Source organism: Chiloscyllium plagiosum, chromosome 38 (assembly GCF_004010195.1).
Source record: "Chiloscyllium plagiosum isolate BGI_BamShark_2017 chromosome 38, ASM401019v2, whole genome shotgun sequence".
Classification (NCBI taxonomy): Eukaryota; Metazoa; Chordata; class Chondrichthyes; order Orectolobiformes; family Hemiscylliidae; genus Chiloscyllium; species Chiloscyllium plagiosum.
This window is the reverse complement of record NC_057747.1, coordinates 13,532,954-13,543,845: the sequence shown is the minus strand read 5'-3', so window position 1 is coordinate 13,543,845 and position 10,892 is coordinate 13,532,954. Positions and strand designations below refer to the sequence as shown.

The 10,892-nt window shown below is 42.9% G+C and overlaps 1 long non-coding RNA gene across 1 annotated transcript in view; it reads left to right on the top strand.

The window, feature by feature from the left end:
• The first annotated feature begins 8,279 nt into the window (after window positions 1–8,279).
• The window catches only part of LOC122541843, a 190,746-nt gene continuing 188,133 nt past the window's right edge, over window positions 8,280–10,892 (top strand). The window contains exon 1 of the long non-coding RNA XR_006309689.1: window positions 8,280–8,341. This is a non-coding gene — a long non-coding RNA (uncharacterized LOC122541843). The remainder of the gene's footprint in view (window positions 8,342–10,892) is intronic.

Sequence of the window (10,892 nt, the reverse complement as noted above, 5' to 3'; positions counted from 1 at the left end):
CCATTTGCCAGCACTTGGCCCATATCTCTCCAAACCCCTCCAATTCATATACCTATCCAGATGCCTTTTAAATGTTGTAATTGTACCAGCCTCCACCATTTCCTTTGGCAGCTTATTCCATACATGCATGACCCTCTGCATGGAAAAGTTGCCCCTTAGGTCCCTTTTAAATCTTTACCCTCTCACCTTAAACCTATGCCCTCTAGTTCTGGACTCCTCTACCCTCGGGAAAAGACCTTGTCTATTTACCCTATCTATGCCCCTCATGATTTCATAAACCTCTATAAGGGGTTAAGAATCAACCATGTTGCTGTGGGTCTGGAGTCACACATAGGTCAGACTGGGTAACGGACAGTAAACTTCCTTTCTGAAAATGTGTTGCTGGAAAAGCGCAGGAGGTCAGGCAGCATCTAGGGAACAGGAGAATCGACGTTTCGGGCATTAGCCCTTCTTCAGGAATGGGGAAAGTTTGTCCATCAGGCTAAGATAAAAGGTAGGGAGGAGGGACTTGGGGGAGGGGCGTCGGAAATGTGATAGGTGGAAAAAGGTCAAGGTGAGGGTGATAGGACAGATTGGGGTGGGGGCGGAGAGGTCGGGAAGAAGATCTCAGGTTAGGAAGGTGGTGCTGAATTTGATGGATTTGACTGAGACAGGGTGGGGGGAGGGGAAATGAGGAAACTGGTGAAATCTGAGTTCATCCCTTGTGGTTGGAGGGTTCCTAGCCGGAAGATGAGGCGTTCTTCCTCCAACCGTCGTTTTGTTGTGGTCCGATGATGGAGGAGTCCAAAGACCTGCATATCCTTGGTGGAGTGGGAGTGAGCTACAGGGTGGTTGGGTTGGTTGGTCCGGGTGTCCCAGAGGTGTTCTCTGAAATGCTCCACTAGCCGGCCTGTCTCCCCAATATAGAGGAGGCCACATCGGGTGCAGAGGATGCAATAGATGATGGAGGTGCAGGTGAATCTGTGGTGGATATGGAAGTTTCCTTTGGGGCCTTGGAGGGAGGTGAGGGGGGAGGTGTGGGCGCAAGTCTTGCACCTCCTGCGGTTGCAGGGGAAGGTGCCGGGAGTGATTAGGGATAGTCAACATGGCTTTGTGCGTGGGAAATAATGTCTCACAAACTTGATTGAGTTTTTTGAAGAAGGAACAGAAAGGATTGATGAGGGCAGAGCAGTAGATGTGATCTATGCGGACTTCAGTCAGGTTTTCAACAAGGTTTCCCATGGGAGACTGGTTAGCAAGGTTAGATCTCATGGAATACGGGGCGATCTAGCCAATTGGATACAGAACTGGCTCAAATGTAGAAGACGGAGGGTGGTGGTGGAGGTTTCTTTTCCAAACTGGAGGCCTGTGACCAGTGGAGTGCCACAAGGATCAGTGCTAGGTCCTCTACTTTTCATCATTTATATAAATGATTTGGATGCGATCAGTTAGTAAGTTTACAGATGACACCAAACTTGGAGGTGTAGTGGACTGTGAAGAAGATTACGTCAGATTACAACAGGATCTTGATCAGATGGGCCAATGGGCTGAGAAGTGGCAAATGGAGTTTAATTCAGATAAATGCGAGGTGCTGCATTTTGGGAAAGCAAATCTTGGCAGAATGTAAGGTCCTAGGGAGTGTTGCTGAACAAAGTGACCTTGGAGTGCGGGTTCATAACTCCTTGAAAGTGGAGTCGCATGTAGATAGGATAGTGAAGAAGGCGTTTGGTTTGCTTTCCTTTAGCGGTCAGAGTATTGAGTACAGGAGTTGGGAGGTCATGTTACAGCTCTACAGGACATTGGTTAGGCCACTGTTGGAATATTGCATGCAATTTTGGTCTCCTTTCTATTGGAAAGATGTTGTGAAACTTGAAAGGGTTCAGAAAAGCTTTACAAGGATGTTGCCAGGGTTGGAGGATTTGAGCTATAGAGAGAGGCTGAACAGGCTAGGGGCTATTTTCCCTGGAGTGTTGGAGGCTAAGGGGTGACCTTATGCAGGTTTACAAAATTATGAGGGTCATGGATAGGATAAATAGACAAAGTCCTTACCCTGGGTTGGGGGAGTCCAGAACTAGAGGGCATAGGTTTAGGGTGAGAGGGGAAAGATATAAAAGGGACCTAAGGGGCAACCTTTTCACACAGAGGGTGGTACGTGTATGGAATGAGCTACCAGAGGAAGTGGAGGAGGCTGGTACAATTGCAACATTTAAAAGGCACTTGGATGGGTATATGAATAGGAAGGGTTTGGAGGGATATGGGCTGGGTGCTGGCAGGTGGGACTAGATTGGGTTGGAATATCTGGTCGGCATAGACGGGTTGGACCGAAGGGTGTGTTTCCGTGCTGGATATCTCTCTGACTCTATGACTCTCTTTGTTTTGAATAGAGTCCACTATGTGATTAGAGCAAGTATGTAGTATGTATTGTAAAACTAAAGTACATTCTGGCAGTCAAGTCTTTATGCCTGTTAAGTATGTTGAAGGAAATCTGTTGATGCTGGATACAGCAAGAGAGGAAGCTGTCACTAGTGCCAAGTGTATGTATATTTCAGACAGAACTATACAATGTGTCTTGATGCTGCATTCTGATCTGAACAATTCTATTTGGGAGGTTTCGATTTTTTGTAATTTTGCTGTATCACATTTTAACTGACCTGCCTTTATATGGTTGTATGGGTTCCTTATATGGATGCCCGTTTTACCTGGGCCTGGCACTGAAATTGTATGGGAACTTAAGGTTTTTGAGAACTATGACTGATCCCAAAATACTGTCAAAGTATTACTTTAAATTAGTAAAATATTGACATCATAAACCATCCAAAATACTAATGAGTCTTCTTTGAGAATTCAAACAATCCTCCTGAAGTTTTCTTCCAAAGGAAATATTGAATATAAACAGGGAGAAGTTGGAAGAAAACAACAAAGAACAAAGAAAATGACAGCACAGGAACAGGTTCTTTGGCCCTCCAAGCCTGTGTTGATCCAGATCCTCTATCTAAACCTGTCGCCTATTTTCTAAAGATCTGTATCCCTTTGCTCCCTGCCCATTCATGTATCTGTCTAGATACATCTTAAATGACACTATTGTCCCTGCCTCTACCACCTCCGCTGGCAATGCCTGGCCCCCACCACCCTCTGCGTAAAGAACTTTCCACGCATATCTTCCCTAAACCTTTCCCCTCTCACTCTGGGAAAAAGCTTCTTACTATCCACCCTGTTGATACCTCTCATGAGTTTGTAGACCTCAATCAGGACCCCTCAACCTCCATCTTTCTAATGAAAATAATCCTAATCTATTCAACCTCCCTTCATAGCCATCACTCTCCATACCAGGGAACATCCTGGTGAACTTCCGCTGCATCCTCTCCAAAGCATCCACATCCTTTAGGTAATGTGGCGACCAGAACTGTACTCAGTATTCCAAATGCGGCTGAACCAAAGTCTTATACAACTGTGACATGACCTGCCAACTCTTGTACTCAATACCCCGTCCAATGAAAGAAAGAATGACATTTGCTTTCTTGACCACTTCACTGACCTGCATTGCCACCTTGTTCAGGGAACAATGGACCTGAATACCTGCACGTCAATTTTCCCCAGGACTTTTCCATTTACTGTACAGTTCACTCTTGGATTGGATCTTCCAAAATGTATCACTCACATTTGTTTGGATTGAACTCCATCTGCCATTTCTCTGCCCATCTCTCCAATCTATCTATAATCTGCTGTATTCTCTGACAGTCCCCTTCACTATCTGCTACTCCACCAATCTTACTGTCATCTGCAAACTTGTACAACAGTGGTCCCAGCACGGATCCCTGTGGAACGCCACTGGTCTCAGGTCTCCATTTTGAGAAACTCCCTTCCACAATACTCTCTGTCTCCTTTTGCACAGGCAATTCTCTATCCATCTAGTTAGAACATCCTGGATCTGATGTGACTTCACCTTCTCCGTCAGCTTACCATGGGGAACCTTAACAAATGCCTTACTAAAGTCCACGTATATAACATCTACAGCCCTTTCTCCATCAATCAACTTTGTCACCTCCTCAAAGAATTCTATTAGGTTTGTAAGACATGACCTTCCCCACACAAACCATGCTGCCCATTACTGATATGATTTTTATTGGTGATTACCTTTAAATTGTTCTAAGCTGTTTTTTCAACTCCTGTGCTCTTCCAAAACTCTGTAAATTAAACATCTCTCTTCATTTGCTTGCTTGTATCAAAATCAAATCGTTGTGAAGCATTCTGATTTAAATGGGTAATTGGCAGTGACTTGTTAATTTCCAACTGCTCCTTCATTTTCTTTTATTCAACTTCCATCACCGCCTTCTCTGACTCAAGGTGTTTGTACTACAATGACATAGAATTGTCAGTATCATTGGCCCCCTGGAATCTTGCCCGAATTGTCATTTCTATATGTGAGCCTTGGCAGGGAGTGCCATCAGGTAACCCCACTGTGAAAGACAGCGTGGCTGTCATGTATTTCTCATAAGGCATTTTCCTTCATATTATAATCAGGGTGAAAATCTCAGCCAATTTCCCTTGCCCAGACTCAGGAAATCCTTGGCCAGTTCTACCCAACGTGTTGCACTGTTTGAGGTCAGCGAATGCAGCATCAAGGGGGGGATTGAAGCTGTTTGTGATAGAAATGTAACTGTGTCAGGTCTGCGTGCTATGAAATCCTATTGTAAGGAGAAATAGTATTGCACTTGATTTCGCAAGTTGCAAATGTTGTCCTGATAAAGCTGAAAATCACACAACACCAGGTTATAGTCCAACAGGTTTAATTGGAAGCACTAGCTCTTGCAGCGCTGCTCCTTTATCAGGTGGTGATGAAGGAGCAGTGCTATGAAAGCTAGTGCTCGCAATTAAACCTGTTGGACTATAACCTGGTGTTGTGTGAGTTTTAGCTTTGTACACCCCAGTCCAACACCAGCATCTCTAAATCATTGTCCTGACAAATCTGAAAGCTGATTGTTGTGTGCTTTCCCCGACTCGCTCCTTCCCATGGCACCTATAGCAAAGTGAAACTAAAAGTTTTGCCGTATTTCATCCAACAGTTAATTCTATGCCATAAATAAGCAGAACAAATTTGTATTAATAAATAAGCAAGCACTAATGCGCTTCTGGATACAATAAATATTTGATGATAAATAATTACATAAATTTTCAAACAGTCATAAGGTCATCTATAAATTATAATTGTGATTATAAGGCCCTCTTTCCTCTTATAAAGTAACAACAGCAATTCAGCCATTTTTTTCACATTTAATTCCTTTATCTGAAGAGAAAATTAAATTGCTTTGAATAATGGGCTGTCATTTCAGAGCTAATTTGATAGTGAGGTTGACCTGTGAAGTGTAATGGTATCTGTATGAGCTTCCTCTTTATCCCATTCTGAAGCTAATGGACACATTGTTGTCAATAATAGTGGTCTAATCGCAGAGCTCGTTCAGAGAGCTCACACAAGCACAACCAACCCAATGGCTCTCTCTGTTAGAATCATGAAAAATAAGAGTATTTGTAGGCCATTCAGCCCTTCAAGCCTGGTTCTGCCATTCAATGTGATCATCCAACTCAGGACAATGTTCCTATTTTTTCCCCACATCCTTTGGTCCCTTTAGCCCGAGGAACTATATCCAATTCCTCAATGAAAGCGTCCAATGTTTTGGCCTCAACTGCTTTCTGTAGCAGAGAATTCTGCAGGCTCCCCACTGTCTGAGTGAAGAAATTTCTCCTTATCCCAGTGACCTAAATGACTGACCCCATATCCTTAGATTAAAACTGGTTCTGGTCCCCCCCAGTCATCAGTAACAGCCTTCCTGCATTTAGCCATCTAGTCCCATTAAACATTTATGAGTTTCTATGAAATCCCACACCCTTCCTCTAAACTTCAGCAAATATAGTCCTAACCAATCCATTCTCTCTTCATACATCCGTCCACCCGTCCCAGCAATCAGTCTGACAAGCTTTCATTTGCACTCCCTCCGTAGCTAGAACGTCCTTCCTCAGATAAGGAGACCAAAACTTCACACAATACTGCATGCATGGTCTCACCAAAGCCCTGTACAATTGCAGCAGACTTCCCTGCTCCTGAACTGAATGCTGCAGCTATAAAGGCCAAAATGCCATTAGCCTTCTTCGCTGCTTGCTGCACCTGCATGCTTACTTTCAATGGTTATTTCAGTTCTTTGTCATTATATAATTCTTTCAGGAAATGTTGCATTTTTTCTCTGAAATCCAGAATTCAATCCTACTTCTCATGATTCATGAAACTTAAAACAAAATAGTTTTCCAATATTATGCTTTGAGTTAGGAACCTTTCCCAATGGAAGTGCAATCAAAATTTTAGTGTGCAGAAATTGTTAGCAGACCATTAATGTTCTTTTTTTTTCATTACTTACTAGACCATAAGATGTCGGAGTAGAAGTAGGTCATTTCGCTTATTAAGTCGGCTGAATCAATCAACGGAGTGCTGTTTGATCTGATAATCCTCAACTCCACTTTCCACCCTTTTCCTCACACCTTTGATTCCCTCACTGATTAAAAATCTATCTCAGTTGTAAATATTCATAATGACCCAGCCCTGAAAATCTGTGGTTAAAGATTCTATAGCTTCATTACATTCTGAGAGAAGAAATTCCTCTTCAATTGTGTTTTTAGTGGTGACCCTTTAGTGTGAGATTATCCTATTTGATCCTAGATTCTCTAGCAAGGGGAAACAACCTCTCCACATTCAGCTTGTCAAGCTTCCTAAGAACCTTATATGTTTCCATGAAGTCACATCTTATTGTTCTGAACTCCAGTGAATACAGGTCTAATTTACTCAGCCTCTCCTCATAAGGAATCCCTCCACTCCTGGAATTAACCAAGTGAACCGTCTCTGTACTGCCTCCAATAGGGCCAAAATGGTTCATAGTATTGTGGCTTCTATGCAGCAAAAACTGTTTATCATTAATATTGTTCAGATACTCACACTTTATAACTCCTCCTAGCAGGCACTGTAAACAATGAAGTGCTCATTCTTGCCCAGTTATTGTTTACTATTAAGAGATATTGTGCAATTCCTTTAATTTTAAAAGTTCTGAAAGATGTTATATAAATGCATGTGTTTATTTTATTTAATAAAATTCAAGTATATTTATTCATACTTGAATAGCACTACACCCACAAGCACCCAATCCCTCCACTATTGATGCTCAATAGCGGCAGTCTGCAAAGTTAAAAATCATACAACACTAGGTTATAGACCAACAGGTTTATTTGGAGGTACAAGCTTTCAGAGCACTGCTCCTTCATCATGTAACTAGTGGGGCAGGATCATAAGACACAGAATTTCTAGCAAGAGATCACAGTGCCATGCAATTAAAATGATATAAGATTTTAATTGTATGACACTGTGATCTTTTGCTATAAATTCTGTGTCTTATGATCCTGCCCCATTCGAAACCTGATGAAGGAGCAGTGCTCTGAAAGCTAGTGCTCCCAAATAAACCTGTTGGACTGTAACTTAGTGTTGTGTGATTTTTAACTTTGTCCATATCATTTCTATCTACAAGATGCATTGCAGAAATTCACCAAAGATCCCCAGACAGCACTTTCCAAAGCCATGACTACTTCAGTTTAGAAGGATAAGGGCAATTGTTGCATGGGAATGCCACCACCTTCAAGTTCCTTTCTAAGCCACTCACCATCCTGACTTGGAAATATATTGCCGTTCCTTCACTGTCACAGGGTCAAAATCCTGGAATTCTCTTCCCAGTAGCAGTGTGGGTCAGCTCACAGCAGGTGGATTGCAGTGGTTCAAGAGTGCAGCTCACTACCACCTTCCCAGGGGCAACTAGAGGCTGGCAATAAATGCTGGCCCAGCCAGTGATACCCACACCCTGCAAGTGGATATAAATCTCTGTCTGCCAGTATTTCCATTGTCTGTTCCTTACTATGCTTCTGTGGTTCATGGAGGGTATTAGCTTGTTTGGCCTTAAGCAAACCAAACCTTATTCTCCTTATGAATCTTTCACTTCCTGTCCAATTCCATTCTGTAAAGGAGTCATAGACCATATTTGAACTCTGTTTCTCTTTTCACAGATGCTGTCAGACCTGCTGAACTTCTCCAGCATTCTCTGTGCTTGTTTCGGATTCTCAGCATCCTCACTATTTTTGCCTTTATTATGTTTCTTAGTGAATTTATTATACATTTACCAACATATGTTTTGTCAGGCTGGCCGAGCCAACAACATTACAATCTCTTATTTGCTTGCTGAAATGTTAATTTATGTCTTATTTAATTAGGACTTGGCAGAGTTTTGGAAATTGGGGGACTTTATGAAGAGTGTGGGAGAGAACAAGCGGATATCAAGTGAGTTGTTTGGAATTTAATTATTAAAAGTTCTGGTTTCTCATTTGTGACTTGTGCAATGATAAGTTTTGATAAATATGTGGATAAACTTTGAGGGAAGCCATGGTGTAACCTCAGGAGTCATATCTTAATAATTTTGCTCTCAGGTTGTTCCCAGCAGTAAAGACAAGTTTCAGATCTCTGAAGGTGACAGGATAGGTTAGGAATGCATACAAGATGATGGATGTTATTCGTCAAGGCATAGATTATAAGAGCGGGGAGGTTATGTTGGAGCTGTAAAGAATGTTGGTTCTGTCACAGCTGGTGTAGTGTGTACAGATCTGGTCGCCACTACAATAGGAAGGATGTGATTGCTCTGGAGGAGGTGCGGACGAGATTCACCAGACCGTCGCCTAGGATAGAGCATTTCAGCGGTGGAGAGAGGATGGATAAACTTGGGTTGTTTGCTTTGGAGGAGAGAGGTTGTGGGAAACCTGACAAGGGGTGTATAAGATGAATGGACGGGTTCAATAAAAAGCAGTTGTTCCCCTTCGTCAAAGGGTCAATAACAAGGGGGCATAAAGTGAAAGGCAGGAGGTTTAGAGGGGATTTGAGAAAATACATTTTTCACCCAGAAGGTGGGGTGGGAGGGGTCTGATATGTACTGCCTTGGAGGGTAATTGAGGGGGAAAACCTCACAACTTTTAAAACCTACTTTGTGGAGCAGTTGAAGTGTCATGACATCCAAGGTTATGGGCTAGTGTGGGAAAGTGGGTGAGTGTAGGATTGTAGCATATTTTCAGCAGTACAGGCTTGATGGGCTGAAGAGCCTCTTCTGTACTGTAAGATTCTATGAAGTAGTTGGAAATTTAGCCTGAGCATGTGTGAAGATCCATGAAACCCACACTAAAACATGGTGATAAAATTGGAGACACACATCCTGTATAAATGATGTTTTCCAAACAACCTTGGAATGACTATGAGGCATCACTGAGCAACCACAAGGTAAAACTCCTGAGAAGACTCTTTGGAATCATGAGGAAAGAAATTCTTCAGCAAACTCTAGAAAAATTGAGGATATCATTGAAGGTGGAAAGGGAGGTCTCTTGCAAACAGACAGCACGTTAGCCTTCCGCAGATCAGCTCCTACCTGACTACACCCTGACTGTGCTGCCAAAGGGCTGTGAAGTCCCACAAGTGAGAATCTTGAACAAACAGCACTTCCTCCGCAAAGGAACAATCTTAGGTCTCTCCTGGATGCAGCAACAGCGACAGAAGTTGTGCTCAAAGTGCTCAACTCTTCAGTTGTACAAAAGGTTCACAATGATCATTCAACAGGCAATGAGCAGTTTGACCCTGAAGCAGGCTCAAGTAAAGTTCACAGGCTCACAGGGAGCAGCAAGTTCTGTTCATGCAGGAGAGGCATCCATCTATAATAGGAACTTCTCCCACTTTGGAATTGGGAGTCCAGAAGATTCTTTGTTCTCATCTAGGTTTCAGAGGTGTACATAGTTCCTTGTAAGTGGAATCCCAGGTAGACAGGATGGTGAAGAAGGCTGTCGGTATGCTTGCCTTTGTTGGTCAGTGCATTGAGTATAGAAGTTGGGAGTGAAGAGTGTGGTGGTGGAAAAGCACAGCAGGTCAGGCAGCATCCGAGGAGCAGGAAAATCAACATTTCGGGTAAAAACCCTTGATGAAATGCCGATTTTCCTGCTCCTCAGATACTGCTTGGCATGCTGTGCTTTTCCAGCACCACACTCTTGACTGATCTCTAGCATCTGCAGTACTCACTTTCTCATTGAAGGTGGGAGGTCATGTTGCAACTGTACAGTTCATTGGTTGGGCCACTTTTGGATATTGTATTCAATTTTGGTCTCCCTGCCATAGAACAGATGTTGTTAAACTCTAAAGGGTACAGAAAAGATTTACAAGGATGTTGCCAGAGTTGGAGGGCTTGAGCTATAGCGAGAGGCTGAATAGACTGGGGCTTTTTTGATAAATAGACAAGGTCTTTTCCCCAGGGTAGACAAGTCCAAACCTAGAAGGCATAGGTTTAAGGTGAGAGGGGAAAGATTTAAAAGAGACCTAGGGGCAACATTTTCACACAGAGGGTACTGCGTTTATGGAATAAGCTGCCAGAGGAAGTGGTGGAGGCTGGTACAATGACAGCATTTAGAAGGCACCTGGATGGGTATTTTAATAGGAAGGGTTTGGAGGGATATGAGGCAAATGCTGGCAAATAGGACTAGATGAAGTTGGGATATCTGGTCAGCAAGAACGAGTTGGGCTAAAGGGTCTGCTTTACGGCCATTCAACTGTATGACTCTGTCACTCTATCTTTACCACATATTGCCTTCTTGTACAGAAAGATTTGGAACATCTATGGCGATAGTTTCTGCAGTCCTTACAGAATCTCCTCCAGAGAACACTGCACTGTCTGTACAGAACTTCCTAGGTGAGTCGCAGTCTTTTGAAGAAGTGAATCAAGTGAATGAAAACTCTGCAGTCTTCCTGATGATTCATCCATGCCTTCATCCTAAAATTGAGCTTATGGTAAGAAACTCAGGTTGAT